Source organism: Electrona antarctica (genome assembly GCF_951216825.1).
Source record: "Electrona antarctica genome assembly, chromosome: 24".
In the NCBI taxonomy this organism is placed as follows: Eukaryota; Metazoa; Chordata; class Actinopteri; order Myctophiformes; family Myctophidae; genus Electrona; species Electrona antarctica.
In genome coordinates, this window is record NC_136803.1 from 24,444,569 (window position 1) to 24,464,540 (window position 19,972).

The 19,972-nt window shown below is 42.1% G+C and overlaps 1 long non-coding RNA gene across 1 annotated transcript; it reads right to left on the reverse strand.

Annotated features, from left to right (window-relative positions):
- Positions 1 to 9,107: 9,107 nt before the first annotated feature.
- LOC306917234 lies at positions 9,108 to 19,116 on the reverse strand. The gene is made up of 4 exons (XR_013789123.1): positions 18,949 to 19,116; positions 10,804 to 10,872; positions 9,801 to 9,899; positions 9,108 to 9,189 (listed from the first exon to the last, which is right to left on the reverse strand). It is a non-coding gene; the product is annotated as an uncharacterized lncRNA (long non-coding RNA).
- Between the last annotated feature and the right edge of the window lie 856 nt (positions 19,117 to 19,972).

Genomic DNA, 19,972 nt, shown 5'->3' on the forward strand with positions numbered 1-19,972 from the left:
TCACCTCAAACAACATCCCATCGTAAGATACAGTATATATAATTATAACTGTGTATTTTTGGCTCCCTAAAATCTCATAGCCCTGTCACTGACCAACAGGTTACCATATATGGTCATAGCCCTGTCACTGACCAACAGGTTACCATATATGGGCATAGCCCTTTATTTCGGTTATATGTTAATGCTTCTGTATATGTTTAGTCTACAATATGAATGTTTGTGTTTTTATGCTTTATTTTGTTATATAGTTTGACGTTGTGGGATTATTTGTGAGGGCCAATAAATCCACCAGTGAGAAAGAGCTCTGGTTTCATTCTTAGCTGAATAGAGACAGTAAATACAGCTCTGGTTTAATTCTTAGCTGAATAGAGACAGTAAATACAGCTCTGGTTTCATTCTTAGCTGAATAGAGACAGTAAATACAGCTCTGGTTTCATTCTTAGCTGAAGAGAGACAGTAAATACAGCTCTGGTTTCATTCTTAGCTGAAGAGAGACAGTAAATACAGCTCCTTGGGTAGCTTCAGGATGCTCAGTGACATCTTAGAAGGTAGTTGTGTTGCCCCGCCCACATCCATGTTGTTTCTACAGGCAGGTGTTCAGGTGAATTTCACCAGGCTTTAGTGATAGAGTGATAGTGATAAATCCCACACTCCCACAATGGGCTGTCTGGTTTTATTGTTATTATTTTTTATATCATAGTGTCTGAGCAAACAGGCATAGAGTCTATTTTACGTCATGATGATCATGGCTGAGGGAATAGGGGGCTGGAGCACCCCCTCCCCCCAGGCACAGCCCCCCCCCCCCCCCCCTCCTCGGACAGGAGGGGAAAATAATAATAATTTTAATCAAAAAAGATTTCTGTTACTAGTCCTAATAAATATGCTGTATCACAGTATCGGTGCCTTATCCTGGCTAGTAGCATGTGTCAGTTTGCTCATGTGTGTGAAAGTAAAAGCCACTTTTCCACGTGAAAATGTGCAGAAGTGCGTGTGCTGTACAGTGGCGTGCATAGACATTTAGAGGGGCAGGTGCTCAAGTGAAAAGAAAGGGCACCTTGTGAAGCGCGTGGAACCGGCCGGTTGCCTTAATAGTGTGAGATTTATAGATTTTTGGGCCTAAATAATATATTAGAAGCTTTTTTTATCAAGAATTTATTTTATTTTATTTTTTCAAAAGGGCACATTGCCAAAAGGGTCACAGATAGACTAGTGTCTATCTGTGCACGCCACTGGTGCTGTAAACTCCTACTGTAAATATCGTCCCGTGGCCATGATGATGATGTATGATGATAAGAGCGCCGCTCACTTCACACGGGTGTGATTTAAATAATAATAATAATACCCACATTTTCCAGTTCGGTCTCTATCCTTTATAGCTCTGGATATACGCCTTGCACACGTTAAACAGGAAGTAGTAGTATTCAGATCAGATCAGTGCAGTACAGACTGAATGAGACACTGAATGTAAACTGATGTGTGACCTAAATCTGTTTCACAGGTAAGAGCTGCTATAATGACCAAAGAGTACATTTCCAAGTGGTATGTGCATGAATGGGGATCTGAATGGGCAGATGGGGCAGAGATGAGTTCAGTATGAGATGAGTGTTTTATGATGAGTGGGTTGTGATTATCTTGGTGTTTAGCATTGCAGTGGCACTAACTGGCAGGCTAACACTGCAACACAACAGTTGATTAAGTTTGGACTGTGATATTTCTAGTCAGTCAACCAACATAAGAAGTGCTATTTACTAAGATTGCTGCTGAAGCTGTGTTATGTAGCCTACTGTATGTTAAACTGAAGGTTTTGGCACTTAAGGTAATATGTTTATTGCAACAGTGTTTATTGAAAATACTGTGTTCAACGTTTTTGTGTATAACTTTAAATTGGTGCATTTATGCAGAGAAAGAGTATTGTACTTTTAAGGTTATATGGTATTGATATCTACTGTATATGGACTGTATTACTAAAACAAGTAGTAGTATTCAGATCAGATCAGTGCAGTACAGACTGAATGAGACACTGAATGTAAACTGATGTGTGACCTAAATCTGTTTCACAGATTCCCCTATCCTGAGAAACTAAAATAAATGTGTTGCACCAGAGTGAGGATTATTCTTCATTGCATCTGTGTAACACACACGTTCGCGCTTTACTTCTTGGCGTCCTTTCACATACAGAAGCATAACTGCTACCTTTTTAAACACATTTTAAATCTGAGTTTTTTTTGTATAGCCTACTGTTTTGAGAGAAATGCTGCTATTTGTCCAAAAGCTACTATACAAATATATTTCTTAAATATTATTATATATTCCTAAAAGCTTTATACTCATAAGCAATACATAACGACCCAATGTGACATAGCTGTTTTTATTATATTATATAGTATTATATTTTTGACAGTTGCTTTGACAATGTTAATATATTTCTCATGCCAATACAGCGCCTTATAATTGAATCACTTGCGTTGCCTTGTCACCATGTGCTGACGTGCGACGGGACATATCACACCAGTGCGACAACGTTAACCCATTTAGACCCGAGGACGATTTTTAAGAAAGGCTTCTGAATTCTAAAAGTTTTCTGAAAAACCCATGTTTCTATGTCAGTGGTTCTCAACCTTTCCATATCAAGGACACCTGGAATTATCTGTATTTGGCCACAGACACCAATCTGAAAATATGTTGTTCCAGGGACCTCCCAGAAGCAAAGATTTGAGTTAAAAACGCTCTGAAAGAATATATATTCAAAGATTTGCACCCACATTTTCATGATTTAAAAGATATAGCAGATCTACAAGCTCGTAGTGCAGCACTCGGTGCTGCGCTATGAGCTTGTAGATCTGCTATTTTTCAATAGCTAAAGCATAATGCTTAAAACACCAAAAGGGGTTCCCGTTCAGAATGGGCTTGGCCAATAAGATGGCGAATGTTCGATGCTAATAGGTAGCTAGTAGCCAAAAACCTCTGTTTCCGTATCATGGAGGAATAACTTCAGGAGGCGCCTCCTAGCGGACAGGGGTTTTCCCAAATCCCTCAAATCACTGAATATAGCTTTAAATAATGACGATGATAGTTAAATAGAATCGTAACTGTGATGCATATGTGGCTTTGTTATGGTCCAAAGGTACATTATAAGATGTAACTGATCTACACAAACCCAGCAGCTTGTGAGCACTTTACTGCACCATCATTTACTGCATATCAATGAACATAATTATTGCATGAATGCTAATGCATGACTTGTTAAATACTGACAAATGTGGACACACACCGATGCTCATATTGTACTACCAGTAACCTATGAGCTGGAGGGAATAATGCAAGATAAAATAAAAAAATCCATCATGTTGAATAGAAAATAACATCCATACACAAGATAAAAATTAAACTCCACAAGAAACTATTAATGGGTATTTTATTGTCATGTTGATAGTGTCAGATTACACATGTAATTCCTCTGCTTTTGCATAAATCATCCTGGATTAGACTGACTGATCATTATGTCTTAAACTAAAGGCTTTTAGCCTGTATGAGTCTTCATGTGTGTTTTTAGATGAACCGCCTGAGTAAAGCCTCTACCACAAACTGTACAAGAGAATGGCTTTTCGCCTGTATGAATCCTCACGTGTTTTTTTAGATTACTAGTGTTACTACAGCCTTTACCACATACTGTACAAGAAAATGGCTTTTCACCTGTATGAATCATCATGTGTGTTTTTAGATTACTTGTGTTAACACAGCCTTTACCACATACTGTACAAGAAAATGGCTTTTCGCCTGTATGAGTCATCATGTGTGTTTTTAGTTGACCCGTCCGAGTAAAGCCTCTACCACAAACTGTACAAGAGAATGGCTTTTCGCCTGTATGAATCCTCATGTGTTTTTTTAGATTACTAGTGTTACTACAGCCTTTACCACATACTGTACAAGAGAATGGCTTTTCACCTGTATGAATCATCATGTGTGTTTTTAGATTAACGGCCTGATTAAAGCATGTACCACATACTGTACAAGAAAATGGCTTTTCACCTGTATGAATCATCATGTGTGTTTTTAGACTACCCGCCTGAGTAAAGCCTGTACCACAAACTGTACAAGAGAATGGCTTTTCGCCTGTATGAATCTTCATGTGTTTTTTTAGATTACTTATGTCCACACAGCCTTTACCACATACTATACAAGAGAATGGCTTTTCACCTGTATGAATCCTCATGTGTGTTTTTAGATTACTCACCTGAGTAAAGCCTGTACCACAAACTGTACAAGAGAATGGCTTTTCACCTGTATGAATCATCATGTGTGTTTTTAGATAACTTGTGTTAACACAGCCTTTACCACATACTGTACAAGAAAATGGCTTTTCACCTGTATGAATCATCATGTGTGTTTTTAGATGAACCGCCTGAGCAAAGCCTGTACCACATACTGTACAAGAAAATGGCCTTTCGCCTGTATGAGTCATCATGTGTGATTTTAGATGACCCACCCGAGTAAAGCCTGTACCACATTCTGTACAAGAGAATGGCTTTTCACCTGTATGAATCATCATGTGTGTTTTTAGATTACTTGTGTTAACACAGCCTTTACCACATACTGTACAAGAGAATGGCTTTTCACCTGTATGAATCATCATGTGTGTTTTTAGATTACTAGTGTTACTACAGCCTTTACCACATACTGTACAAGAAAATGGCTTTTCACCTGTATGAATCATCATGTGTGTTTTTAGATTAACCGCCTGAGTAAAGCCTGTACCACAAACTGTACAAGAGAATGGCTTTTCGCCTGTATGAATCCTCATGTGTTTTTTTAGATTACTAGTGTTACTACAGCCTTTACCACATACTGTACAAGAAAATGTCTTTTCACCTGTATGAATCATCATGTGTGTTTTTAGATTAACCGCCTGAGCAAAGCCTGTACCACATACTGTACAAGAAAATGGCCTTTCGCCTGTATGAGTCATCATGTGTGATTTTAGATGACCCACCCGAGTAAAGCCTGTACCACATTCTGTACAAGAGAATGGCTTTTCACCTGTATGAATCATCATGTGTGTTTTTAGATTAACCGCCTTAGTAAAGCATGTACCACATTCTGTACAAGAGAATGGCTTTTCACCTGTATGAATCTTCATGTGTGTTTTTAGATTTCCCTTGAGATTAAACATTTTGCCACACTCTGTACAGCTAAAAGGTTTCTTCCCTGTGTGACTCCTCATGGAGTCCGTTTGTTTCGATGATTTCAGGTCCTTGGACAGCTTGCGCTGTCCTCCCACATTTTGTGTGTTTTGTGATTTCAGTGTGTTTAAAGCTGACTGATCTCCCCTAGTCTCCTCCCACTCATCAATGTCTTCAGTGTCACAATCAGAACAGTGTGAAGAGAGGAGCTGGTTGTCAATGGTTGATTGTGATGTTCCACAGTCCTCTACATCAGCTTGTGTTTTCATGTGTACAGTTGAGGTGCCGGCTACAGGCTCTGTCTCTCTGTTTTCATCATCTTCTGCACTTTTCACTGCTAGTAATGTCAACGCTGCTCCACCAGCCTCTTCTGGTCTTTGAAGTAAGTCCTCTTGTTCCTCTTTCATCTCTGGAGCTTGTGGTTCCTCCTGGATCAGACTGGAGCTCCTCTCCTCTTCAGGTGGAACCTCCTCTTTACACACAGGAACGTGCAGAAAGTCTACAAAAAAACAAATACAATGTGTTATGACCCTTGTGGTCTAGGAGAAAAGGCCCTGCAAAATATTCAAAAAGAAGGACAACCAGATTAGCTTGTAGAGTGGCTATTTTCGGTGTGGGACCCCGTGATATGACAAAGGATATATTTGGCTTTACACTTCAGGCTTATTTTGTCTTATGGCAGCGTTGCTCGCTGAAAGTATCTGACCTACAAGCAAGCTCACAGTGCATTGTGATGAGACACGCTGTGGACTTTATCTTTCGGCAGAGTGACACTGTCGTCAGAACTTCTTTGGTACCGTCATGACGAGGTAAGGCAACAAAGGTGTAAGAACGAGACGCCATATTATTGATTGTAGCATATTTGTCATTTACACTTAAATGCCTCATTTTGAATGATGTTGATATGGCGATGCACTAGTATAGCCTTTGTGTTATTGACATGTTTGAGGTCTGGCGGCTTGGGTTTTGCGAGGCGTGTTACCTTGCATGACTTGGATGTTTCCACAAACACTGCTTGCAAATTATGACTCATTAATTCACACCTGATTGCGTTCCTTTAAGTAGCCTACCACACCCGGGGTGAGCATGTTTTTTAGGGGCTTGCGTTCTTGTATTCTTGCGTTCTTGTTATCGGACCCTACAAACTCTCCTGCGTGCTCAGATCAGCGGGAAGCGGGAAGTACATTCACTATTAACGCCGGGACAACTCACAAAATGTTACAATATAGCCTGCTATAGGCTACAGCTAAACTGTAGTGGGAGTTTAAAGATGAGAATACTACACTCCCTTAACACTAGCACGTCGGAGCGGTCTGGCTGACCAATTTTGAAATTTTTAAGTGGATTTTCTTGGCCCATGAAGTCCTGAGAAAGTTCCCCTTGCATGACTTTTTCTAAATGTTCGATTCAAACCATCTGTTTTTTTTTCCATCTGAAACGTTTTGGAAATATGATTTTAGACATAATTCTACTACCGAGTCTGCTCTTTTTCGGTCCGTGGGACCGCTCTTAGACACCTCACCCTTTCTCCCCGCAAGCAGTGCTGTTCACACCTCCCTCCTGGCTGGAGACGGGCATTGTTCAAGCTAATGTGTCATTTGCATTCCAACTGCCACATGTAGGCAAACTTACATTATGAATGTACTCACAGCATAGACTAAATGTTGTTTAATAATAAAGTTTATAGCATGGTCTGTTTGACCCGACCGACATTTCCTTTCCTTGGAGCGAGAATGCTTGCCGATGCGCGATTCCAAATAAAAATGACAGTGTTTGAAATCAGTCCAACCCGATAGACGTCCCGAACCTCTAAATGTTTTGTCAGTGAAAAGATAACAGTTCTGTCCGTCCTTCTTTGTCTGTAAACTTTTCTGCACGCGAGCAGTGGAACTGATTTTCATGCATCACGTCTCTCTTTTTTTTCTCTCTCCCTGCAGAGAGAGGGAGAGAATATGTTCATGGATCCAAGTAACTGCCGGTGAGGTATGCGGAAGTGCATTTTAGATAACGCTGTAGCACTATTTGTGGCGGTGATGCGTCACATGACTTGATCTATCCTATGGTGTATATATAAACCGTGCTGCTATAAACCTTCTGCTACGGACCTCTCTGCTGGCACAATCAATCAAATATATATAAATTACATCGATCATAGGCAGCGGGTCTGTAAGGCTAGGCAAGGCTTCGCCTTCCCAAAAAAACAGACATTGTTTGTGACTTTATTTTTCGGAGGGCACGCTAAACGAACAATGTAAAAATGACATGAATCATTCCAACGCGATAGACCTCCCTACCTATAATGTTTCCCCTCTATATAAAAATTACAATATATAACGCTAATGTCGTATTTCTCTGTGTGTGCCTGGCTCTGGCTGTTACAATAACGTGTGTTAGCCTATTTTATTGTCTCAATACAAAGTCGGACAGTGTTTGCTGCGCAAGGGTAATTAATTATAGTGACGATGTGAGCGCTATATTGAATATATAGCGCTCACATCGTCACTATAATTATAGTTTGGTAAACTGAAATGAAAAATAAAAAATAACTTGAGTTGTCCTGTCAGTTGAAACTGCTGCCTTGAATTAGTTGGAATGTAACATTTAGAAGACAATGGCAAGCCGTCAACGGGTGCAGGGAGGTGTGAAAATCATTAGACGAGTGGGGGAGATAATGGCCAATCAAATCACACGAAAAACACGGTCAGCCCGACCGTTAGCCGTCTTACTAGTAGAGATTTTAAATCAGGCATGCTAGTGTTAAAGAGCATAGGAAGCAAGGCTACCACCTGTTGATTGCCTGTCAAGATGACCTATTCTTACCCAAGACCCATGTTTGACCATGTCTACTGACCACTGACCACACCTCCGATGTATTCTCTGCTCTGTCATTGTGTATAAGAGAGAGAAATGTAAAGGGCTCAGGAGGCTTGCATCCGTGCAAGTTTCCCTGGGCTGGTACAGACCACTCCTTGTAATAAATGTGACATTGTTTCAGTCCACTCTCTACCTCGATTATTTCTCAAAGACTATATGAGTTATTAATAATCCACAACAAAATGCAGCAACTCACTGTATATATTTATATATTATATGTTTTGTACTTGATTGGGTTTCGACTATAGTGCAATTAGAAAAGCCTCCTGTAGATAGGTGCTGAAAAATAGCACTCGTGCAATATACACTTTAAGCAATAATAATAATAATCTGGTTCGTCTAATGTGATTGTGATGTCCATGTCAAATTAACGAACAGAACACAACAGCAATTCCTACATTGCAGCTAATTGCAATGTGTTGTGAGCTTGTGGATTGACTATTTCAGGCAACTGTTCCCCCCACAATATACTGTAGGTATACTAGGGTTCAAATGGTTAAACCTCAAATGAAGAAGCGGATTAAAAGATAGTCAGAGATCTGTCATCTTACACAGTTCAGACTTACAGAGCCATTTCTAGACACCTCGTCTCCTACAGAGACAAACCATGAAAATCTGTTTGAGACCTACTTACTGTAAAGAAAATCACATGGAGAACTTATATTGTCAAGTTTACTTTCTCATTGCATTTGTGCAAAATATGATGTTGCTTTTGTTTATGGTAATAAGAAAATAATCTTTCTAAATTAAATTTGAGAGATATTTTTCATATTGGCATATTATCAGTGTCCTATATGTTTTGCCATTGTTATTGTAGTGAAAATAACTTTAAATAAGACATTGTGGCAGCCCGACAGAACAGAAAATAGGAGGAGAAAAAGGAAGAGCAAATTAAACTTACTGAGGTGTTGGTGGTCTTCAAGTTCCTGTTTAATAGAAATGTCTTCAGGTTCCTGTTTAATAGAAATGTCTTCAGGTTCCTGTTTAATAGAAATGTCTTCAGGTTCCTGTTTAATAGAAATGTCTTCAGGTTCCTGTTTAATAGAAACGTCTTCAGGTTCCTGTTTAATAGAAACGTCCGTGGCTGAGTCTGGAGAGTTCATCTTCACCTGCAGTCTGGACTCCACACACTGGTCTGAAATGCAGCAAGTGAATAAGGACTTTAATAACTGGAGACCTAATAATAATAATTATTGTTATTAGTATTCTCCACTAGGTCTCCAGTAACCTCGCCTCACCAGGCTTTCCACCACCTCGGAGGAAAGCCTGGTCTCTGTTTCAAAAATCTGTATGATCCGGTCGGGAGCGGATGATATTGTTACGTCATGTAAAGTCAGGAACAATCTAACGGAACTTTTATTGAGAAAAATCGGTTTGAGGGAAAAGGAAGTTGCCACCCCGTTGTTCCTGCCTGTCGACTACAAAAGAATACTACAACATGACGTAACAATATCATCCGCTCCCAACAGGATCATATATACTAAATTAAATGGTGCACAGGCTAGGTCTCCAGTGAGAATAAAACTGGCCTGCCATCCACTCCCATGTTAGAGAAGTTTCTAGAACACTCATATTGGAACACCCCTTTCCTGTATCGTTCCACTTCACCCGAGACCACCATTCAATTTTCAATGGACTTTAACTATTGAACTGATCGGTGGATTTACAAGCAGTTTCGGTTGCAGCAGCAGCTGTTGTTATGTGACAATGAACAACACCTTGAAGCTGGAAAAGAGAGAGACTTACTGAGGTCTGGCTGCTCTTCAGGTTCCTCCTGTTCCACTGAAACAGGTCTGGCTGGGTCTGGAGAATTCATCTGAGCCTGCTGTCTGGACTCCTCAGAGTCTGGAAAGAAACCATTGAAATCCCAGAGGAGTTTAGGATTAACTAAGACCAGAAACTCCTCTGAACTTGAATAATACATAATTTATTTTTGTCGTGGATGTACGTAATGTATATTTATAAATCTGATAACGCTGAACGCTGATGTTCACTTCCGGTTCATTTCCGCAGGGGCGTAACTAGCAAGCAGGCCCAGAAGCAAGGGGGGCGACACACGGCCGCCCAACCGTGCTGTCGGTAAAATAAAATTATAAATACAGACAGCGATGCAATAACAGTTGAGTTGACCAACGTTTGGCAGAGCCTGGTGGTGGCTGCTGCTAGCACACAGCCACACACCATAGGCACACACGTGCCTCGCCTCCCAACAGCTCTGGTGGAGAATAACGTGAAGGAAGTCAGAAGTTACGAGTGTGCAGTGGGCTATCCCGAGTCCAGACTGGATTCTGCGGCTCTGTTCACAAATCCCAACTACTGTACAGTGCCCCGCTGTTTATAAACCAAAATGCAGACCACGCGAGGGGGGTGGTGTCTGGCGCTGACCAGCCTGCGTAGGGGCCTACTGACGTCTAGTTACGCTGCTGCATTTCCGGTTGTATCTGTCGCTTAGTAACCTAAAGCCATTAATACGTTAGCGAAGAGCGCCATCTATGGTAAACCACTGAAAAGAACATTGAATGTAAAGCACCGTCTTTGGCAGTTAAGAGTTGGAAACGCGTTGGAAATGCTTAACTGCATAAATAAATATAAATAGCCGTTGTTGGCAGTTAATGTTTGTGCAGCCACCCAGATGTAAAATAGACATGGGCCGTGAGAGATTTCGGCAGATTGTCGCTATGGAAGCGATTAAATGTACAATAGCTCATGGCTCACATGTTTAACTAGCTATAAATAAAACAGTACATACCCATCCTGTACAACTTTACTACAGGTTGCAGCTTTGCATGAAACAGTCCCTGGTCCCTTCTGTGGTGCTCTGTGGAAATCACCAACAGAAAATAATGTTTTAGTTATCATTCAGCTTCATCTTATAGCTGTTTTAACATTTAGAGTTCAACTTAAACCAAAATGAATTCAATATATTTTAACATTTCCTATCAAATTCATCTGCACTACAAAAATGAGAAAGACAATACTAAATAAATAATGCTACACATTCACTCAGCAAACTAAAGGCTCACTTCTGCCTCAATTAAAATGGCTGCTTAGGCAGGGCTCGACAGTGCGACTAGGTACTCGCATATGCTACTAAAAATATAATTGTGCGAGTTGTGAAATGAAACTTGTAGCACGTGTGCGACTACCACATTTGACCGTGCAAATACTATGGGCACGTTCGAAAATACCGCACCGGAGCACACTAGCCTATTAGTTTGCATTGCACAGTGCGCTCAGTGCGTTATTTCCGAACGCGCCCATAATGTTGTGTTGTGTTGCAGTGTTGCTTAATATAATGCTGTCATTGAATGCAGCTCCACTCAGTGGATCACGTGATTTGTTTTCAGCTGATGCCATTGGTTCAGTGCAGTGGAGTCCACTGCACTGAACCAATGGCATCAGCTGAAAACAAATCACGTGATTCACCTGGATTCACCGGTGAACCTTTAGCAGCAGTGCGAGCCTGCGAGGGAAAGACGATGAAACAAACAAACATACATGAACAGATGAACTTTTATGAAATTATTAATTAACTGATGAAATGAAGCGCATTAGCGACTATTTTAAAGTGACGGCGGCAGCACCAGATGCGGACGCGGTGCCCTCCGGCACCGAGGAGGAGAAAATGGTGGAAGATGACGAGGTCGAGGAAGAACTGGCTGAAGAGAATGCGAACAAAACAGTAAACGTAAAGAGATACAAATTTAATGCAGAGTGGCAAAAAACCTTCCCGTGGCTCATTTTCGAGAATAATAGAATGTATTGCAAATACTGCAAAGCGCAGACAAAGGGAGACAAAGGGAAGTCAGTTTTTGTCACGGGCAACCCGAGCCTTAGAAGAGACACTGTGCTAAAACACAATAAATCCAATAGGCATGCAGTGTGCAGAGATGCACACATTGCTGCTGAAAACAAGCCCTTGCAGGTGGCTGTGAGGAGACAGGTGGTGCTGTCTGAAGCTGAAACAAGAAGGCAGCTGAAAATAAAAATTAATATAGCATATCACATTGCCAAAGAAGAGCTGCCATTTGTGAAGTTCCACCCACTGATGGTCCTACACAAAAAAAATGGAGTGGACATCAATCCAACGTATGACGTAACGACAAAAGATGTGCCGAGATGATAGGACAGATTGCTGACGAGATGAAGCAAAGCCTTGCAGCGAGGCTGAGAGCAGCGTCATATCTGGCCGTTTTGATTGACGGAGACAGTGACATCGCAAACATAGAGTGTGAAATCGTATATGTGAGGATTTTAGAGAATGGCAAGCCAAGAAATATCCTAGTTGGCCAACAGAAACTGGAACATTCACATGCTCTTGGTAAGTCAAAAGCTGTTTCTCTTTAACAATAATAATATAATAACAATAATTTAAAATGTGCATATCTTCAAATATTTTACAATTTTCAAATGACATTTAATTTGAAAGCAACATGTAAAGCTATACATATAATATCCTTTTTAATTTAGTGTCTTTTTTAATTATGGTTTTCCAGGGGTCTTGAATGCCACCAAGGCGGCATTTGATGCTGTAGACTGCGCAGAGGAGGAATGGCTGAAAAAATGTGTTGCTTTCGGTGCTGATGGGGCCAGTGTCAACATGGGCATCCGTGGGGGTGTGATTGCCCACCTGCAGAGCGAGGCAGGGAGCCACGTCATTCCCATCCACTGTATGCCACACAGGTTTGTAATCAGAACTAGTTACATTCAAATGTAGCATTCCTGCTCAGTTAACTGTCTTTAGATTGTATTATTAGCATTAGTTAGAAATTAGAATGCTTCTCTCACCAAATTAGTAAAAAAAAAGTGTGTGTGTGTGTGTGTGTGACACACTGGGGTGAGTAGAGAGAGATGATTTATTATTCTGTAGGATACTTAACTGTGGAATCAATGTTGTCTGCTTCTTGCACAGATTGGAATTGGCAATACTGAACCTACAGAAGAAGGAAGCTAAGGTGTCTGTAGTGTATGATCTCCTTCATCTTATTTGGAAAACCTACCTCTAGTCGCCCCACCTCATGCTCTCTGGACCCGGTCCCATCCACTCTGTTGCAGTCTATTGCACCTGAACTTCTTCCCTTCTTAACCCACCTTATTAACACCTCTCTGACATCTGGCTACTTTCCCTCTACTTTCAAGACTGCCAGAGTCACCCCCCTCCTGAAGAAACCGACACTTGACCCCTCTGAGATCAAGAACTACAGACCGGTTTCCCTTCTATCCTTCCTATCTAAAACTCTCGAACGTGCTGTCTTTAAACAACTGTCCTCCTATCTCCACCAGAACAACCTCCTGGACTCCAACCAGTCTGGGTTCAAAGTGGGTCACTCGACAGAGACTGCCCTGCTGGCAGTGACGGAGTCGCTCCATGCCGCTAGAGCGAACTCTCTCTCCTCCGTCCTGATACTCCTGGACCTGTCTGCAGCGTTCGACACGGTGAACCATCTGATCCTCCTCTCCACCCTCGAGGGGATGGGTGTCTCAGGCTCTGCACTCTCCCTGTTTGCATCCTACCTGACGGGTCGCTCCTACCAGGTGATGCTGAGAGGGTCTGTGTCAGAACCACACAGGCTCACAACTGGGGTTCCCCAAGGCTCGGTTCTGGGTCCTCTTCTTTTCTCTCTCTACACTACATCCATGGCTTTTCCTACCACTGCTATGCCGATGACACCCAGCTGATCCTCTCATTCCCCCCCTCTGATACCCAAGTGGAGGCACGCATTGCTGCTTGTCTGGCTGACATCTCGGCGTGGATGTCGACAAACCACCTGAAGCTCAACCTGGACAAGACCGAGCTGATGTTCCTCCCGGGGAAGGGCTGTCCGCACCGAGACATGGCCATCACCATTGATAATGCTGTGGTGACCTCAACTCGGACTGCGAAGAATCTGGGTGTGACCCTGGACGATCAACTGACGTTCTCGGCAAACACCGCATCAGTGACAAGGTCCTGCAGATTCCTCCTCTACAACATCAGGAGGATTCGCCCCTTCCTCACGGAGAAGGCAGCCCAGGTGCTCATCCAGGCTCTCGTCATCTCCCGCCTGGACTACTGCAACTCCCTCCTTGCTGGTGCTCCGGCATCTGCCATCAGACCTCTGGAGCTTGTTCAGAAAGCTGCGGCTCGTCTGGTGTTCAACCGCCCCAAGTTCTCCCACACAACCATCCTTCTCCGTTCTCTACACTGGCTCCCCGTAGCGGCTCGCATCCAGTTCAAAACCCTGGTGTTAGCCTATAGGGCAGTGAAAGGAACAGCTCCTTCCTACCTCCGGGCTATGGTCGATGCCTACACCCCTGCCCGACCACTTCGGTCTGCCACCTCGGGGCGACTGATTGCCTCGTCACTCAAGGGTCCTTCTGGCCGATCCACACGGTCACGACTCTTTTCTGTTCTGGCCCCACAGTGGTGGAATGAACTTCCCACTGATGTTAGGACAGCAGAGTCACTGCCCATATTTCGCCGCAGGTTTAAAACCCACCTCTTCAGGAAACACTACCCTTCCTCTCTGCCTGACCTACTTGTTGCTAACTAGTTGTACGAACGCTTGTTTTCTATTGTTGTATTGTTTATTGGATCTTGTTTAGTCGATACACTTAATTGTTTTAGCTCATGCTCATTTGATTTAGCTATTTTGTCTCATCTGTTTAAGGAAATAGGTAGCTGATATATTGCACTTTTACCTTAGCGCTAGGTATACTCTTGGTTGCTTGTTTTTGCAGAAAATGCACTAAAGACTTCTGGTGATTAGTAGTTTTTGTTCCCTACCTATGTTGAATACACTTATTGTAAGTCGCTTTGGATAAAAGCGTCTGCTAAATGACTGTAATGTAATGTAATGTACCACATGAGTGGCAAGTCAAAACGAGAGCTCTATGCTCTTGGAGAACAACTTGGAGTGAACATGTGCTGTCCCAGCGGCGTCAAGGGAACCCGTTGGATCCCACACATACACCGAGCGTTGAAGGTGTTCCTGCGACATGGAGAGGGAAAGAACCTCGCCAGTGACCATGATCAATACTCATATGGAGCATCTGTCAGCCTCAGCGTCCACTTCTGCTGAAATTCAAGGGCGGGCAAAAAAGGTTTGTTTTCTGTCAAACATAACTTTCATAATCAATAACAGATGGCCAAGGAGTATATATTGAACTAACATTTGTATTGTATTACTTCTTTACTCACTACACAAAACAGATAAAGAAGGAAATGGAGACTACACTTTTCTGTGTATTTTCCCACTTTCTTTGTGACCTGTTTGAGGAGCTAGCCACCCTCAGCCTCACACTACAGAAGAATGATTTGATTCTCCCCCAAGCCACCACAGCTTTGAAAAAGACTGTAACCAGTCTGGAGACACTCAAGACAAAGCCAAAGCCAGGTGGCTTGCTTGAGAAGATCGAGACTGCCTTTGCTGAGCAGCAGGGAGATGAAATAAAATTCCAGGTGTGTTTAGGATAAATCAGTGTGTTGTGTGTCTTAAGGATTATGGCAGGCACCTTCAGAATCATGTTTTTGGATGCATAGAAGAAAGGATTGAGGCTTAGCATGAGGGAAATGCACACAACACAACAATGACACCACAGCCATGATTTAAGTGTGTGCCTGTGTTTGTGTGACTTTTGAAGGGAATGACACTGAAGGGGGATGTCATCGGCCTGGCACATCCACAGCTCAAGCGTCACGTGGAAGCTGCCGTCAACATCAGTGTGAATGCTATCAAAGACAGGTTCGGTGGTTTGGTGAAGGATGATGACATCCATACAACACTGGACTGCTTCAGAGTCCTCAACCCCGACACATGGCCAGAAGATCCAGCCGACCTTCTTGCATTCGGGGATGACAGCGTGGCAGAGCTGCTGGGGCATTTTAAGGAACCTCTAACAGGGTAAGAATGTATTTGATGAGACACTGTATTGCCATTTGAAACACTTGCTGCATATGTGCAATTGCAAACTCAATTGCTCTGTTCCCTCCTTCAGTGCAGGGTGCAATACAGTTGCAGTCCAAGATGAATGGCGGACACTCAAAGTCCTGGTTAGCCAGAACTTCAGGGACAAAACCTACGCGGGCTTGTGGCAGATGCTGCTGACGAAGGACCCCTACAAGCAAGAATACAAAGTAAGGCCAAATAGTACAGACAGTTTATTTTTAGATATTATTTTTCCAATTTAAATGAGCATTTGTGCATTAAATGAGCATTTGTGCACTAAGTCAGTCTGGCATAATAGAGCATTAAAAAAAAAGAAACCTTACAAAATCACAATTTAAGCATTGTATATTGGTTTTGATGAATTAAAGGTGAGTTGAAATGAATTTAAAATATGTTATCTTCTCCCTTAGAACATGCTGGAGTTGGTAAAGATCATGCTGGTGCTGCCGATTTCAGCTGCCCAGTGTGAGAGAGGTTTTTCAGCCCAAAACCGGATCAAGAATTCCTCAAGAAGCAGCCTTGCAGTCTCAACAACCGAAGACTTGATGCGGGTCAGCTTGGAGGGGCCTTCAGTCGAGGAATTCGATCCAACTCCTGCGGTGGACCGCTGGCTGACCTCCAAGCGGGCCAAACGACCTGATTACAAAAGCTGCTGGGACGATATCCTTTGTGTCTAAAGAGACTGAGCAGACTTTGATTTTGCACTTCGAACTAGTTGAGTAACTTGTAGTTGATTCATTTCATTTGAAATTCAAGGACGTTTTAAGCAGTATTTGAAGCACCTTCTGTGAACCCTGCCTGGCTACCCTATACGGTATAGAAGGTATAGACTGTACGTGTACCAGTGCTACATGAATGTTGTATGACTATGTTATACCTATGACAGGTCAAATAAGCTTAACTCTGTTGGAGTAAAGTATTGGGTTAGGATTACTGGTAACTGACAATACTTGATGTGTTACATACAGTATTATTTTCTCTGCACTCTTTGAAGAATGTAACTTGCTGTTTTGATGCTACCTCAGTTGCACTTGGATTGCACCAACTGATAATACTTGTTGTTACAGTATTATTCTCTCTGCACCTTTTGGAGAATTTAACTTTGTTAAATTGATACCATGATACCTCAGTTGCACTGCACATGGATTCACTTTAAGACAAGTGTATGTTTTATATTCAAATAAATTGAATAATTGCTTATAAATGCCTCCTCATTGACCATATATCACTTTATTAAAGAAATACACATTATTTGATAACTTTTCATTGTGCTCCTAAAAATATTTGTGTGCTACTAGATTTTTCAATTTAGGAGCACACGTGCTACTTGGAAAAATGCTAAGCGTCAAGCCCTGTGCTTAGGGACAATTTGATATTTTACATATTACATGTGAGCTTGTAGATCGGCTATTTTAGGTTTGGGAGTCCATATATTAGGTTTGGTGGTCCAAGTATAAAGGGTTTAGTGGTTAAACTGAAGTGACATTGATACATTCCAAATATTAAAGTATTCTGCAGCACCACTGGACTTGTGTCTCCCTTATGATGAATTCCTGTTCTGTTCTTTGACTATATAGAAGTGTCTATTTGTACGTCTCTAAATGTTTTGATGAATTGAACAAGGTGGACCCTCTTGTAAACTTAAAAAAAAGCTTAATTGGGTCGTCCACTCACAGTTAACAGTCTTTGTATTGAGTTTGTGCTTGAAATGTACTGTAATTCTGCAAACTGTTTATACATATTTCAATTCAATCAAATCACTCAATGTCACGGCACCACACTGGACTAGTCACTGTAGGTTCATAATTCATATTTTTCATTCAATACGTACACATATGTTTCATTAAATAAAATAACCAATTGACCAGCCTCTAAGCTGCATGTGCGACATGATGTCGTTAAAACATTTGCTCCGCTAGTTAAAAAAATCACACCCATGTGAAGTAAGTGGTGCAACTCCGTGTGGGGGTCCCCGGAACATCCAGACCCCCAGGAACGTGGCCAGGGTGCCGGCCCAATTCCGGCGAGCCGCCCGCGTCCGAAATGGTTGAGAAATGACCGTGTAGGGATCCCTCTACTCTACTGTACTGTAGCCTACTGTAACACCCCAAATCATCATATTAAAGAGAGTGTGTGTGTGCGTGTTAGCCAGCCAGGGACAGACCCAGGGACCCAGATAGCTGTCTATAGGAGTGGTTGCACCACACCACTGTTTGCACTTTTGAACCTTTATAGCAAATATGCAAAGCCATGTTGACGTCATCACGTGCCATTCACGGGCATGTCCATTACGTGGCGCGACCCTCCCATAGACATGCAAATGCAACGACTTTGTGTTCAAGGAGAGCCAGGGGGTGGGGTTCAGTGGGAGAAGGTGAAGGTATTTAATTTGATGCATGATCAGCCGTTTCGCCAGTGAGTGTACATTACTTCTTAAGGGCACGAATTACACTGCCAATGACCGCATGTACTGTTGAACGTCTGTTTTCTATTGTACAAAGAGTAAAAAGTGCACGCAGAACTACAATGACAATATCTCGCATAGTCTGTGTCAGAGTAATCTAGTAAGAGAGTGGTGACACGCTTTGATCTCGCCGCAAAGCGGGTACCTATGGGCGATAGTTCCAAACATTGCTCCAATGGCTGGAACTATTCCATTGAGATAGAATGAGGACTTCCGCATTACATTGTTACAATGACAGTCAACGGTGGGTAGCGTTTGAGAGAAATGTAACAATGTAATAATATAGGCTAATTAAGTATCCTATAATCTAAGTAACTAGTTAACCAAGATTGTGACAAAAACAGAGGGAGAAAGGAGAAGAAAATACCTTATTTTTTACTGGGGTAACTACTGGTTGTTTATGAGCACATTTACAAGCAAGCAGAGAAATACGATTGATGTGCCATCTTAAAAGACGAGTCAAACAAAGACAAACGAATGAAGCACAACGTGAATAGTTTACCTGCTGTGTTTCAGTGGTTGAGCTGCTAACAAACGTCCTCCTGCTGCTTAACGACCACACTGTTTTGAAACGACACGTTTTTACTTTTCTTTGTTTGTTAAAGTGTCAACCCAGATCCCGGTACCCTGCGGGGGGAACTAACGATGTCGGATCTTTGGTTTAAACTTCCCGAAATGTAAAAGTGTGCATCAAAATGCCACCGCGCAGTCAACACACCGCCATGTTGTTTTCACAACTGCATTGTGGGTAACGGTTTTCTTCTTCTTCTTCTTCTTCTTCTTTTGGATTTCCGGCAGTGTGGACGCCGCGAGGCGTATTACTGCCCTCCACAGGTTGGGAATATAATGTCTCCTTTGGCATCCTCAGTGAATCATATTTACAGTGCCCACCCGAACTTTCCCCTTATACTGATATTTCGGTTCTATTCTTCAGCCGCATTTGGCGGAGTCAGGGTAAACCCCTCTCTCAATGTGTTGTCCAGTTCTTCAGCACTTAAGTCTTCCACATTCAAAAACATCCTGCTGCTTCCAGCACCATCTTTATGTAACCCCTAGAGGGAGGCAGAGGTTAAGTGACAGGGGTATTTAAAGCCTTTCTGAGCAGGCAGGTTAGCAGGTCCGAAAGCTGTGGGGCCTGCACAACCAGTGTTGGGCAATATTACTTAGGAGAGTAATATCTTTACTTTACTTACTACTCCTTAGAAAAAGTAATAATATTACATTACTTATTACTTGGAATCAATAGTAATACTGTTACATATTACTTTATATATTACTTTTCAACCGGGCCCCTTCCACCCGCAAAAAGAACACAAGCTGTTTAGCCAGCTCCTTTTACAACTGAATCCAATTCATTTGAATAAGAAGTCTCCAATCAGCCAAACTGAATAATTGCAGGATATAAAACAAAAATAGTCAACAGTCTCTCATCAGCCTTTTTATGCTGCATATTCCACATTTTGGATTCAACATCAACAATCTGAACTGCACACACTGCAGCATCTCAAAACGGACAGTATTGTATA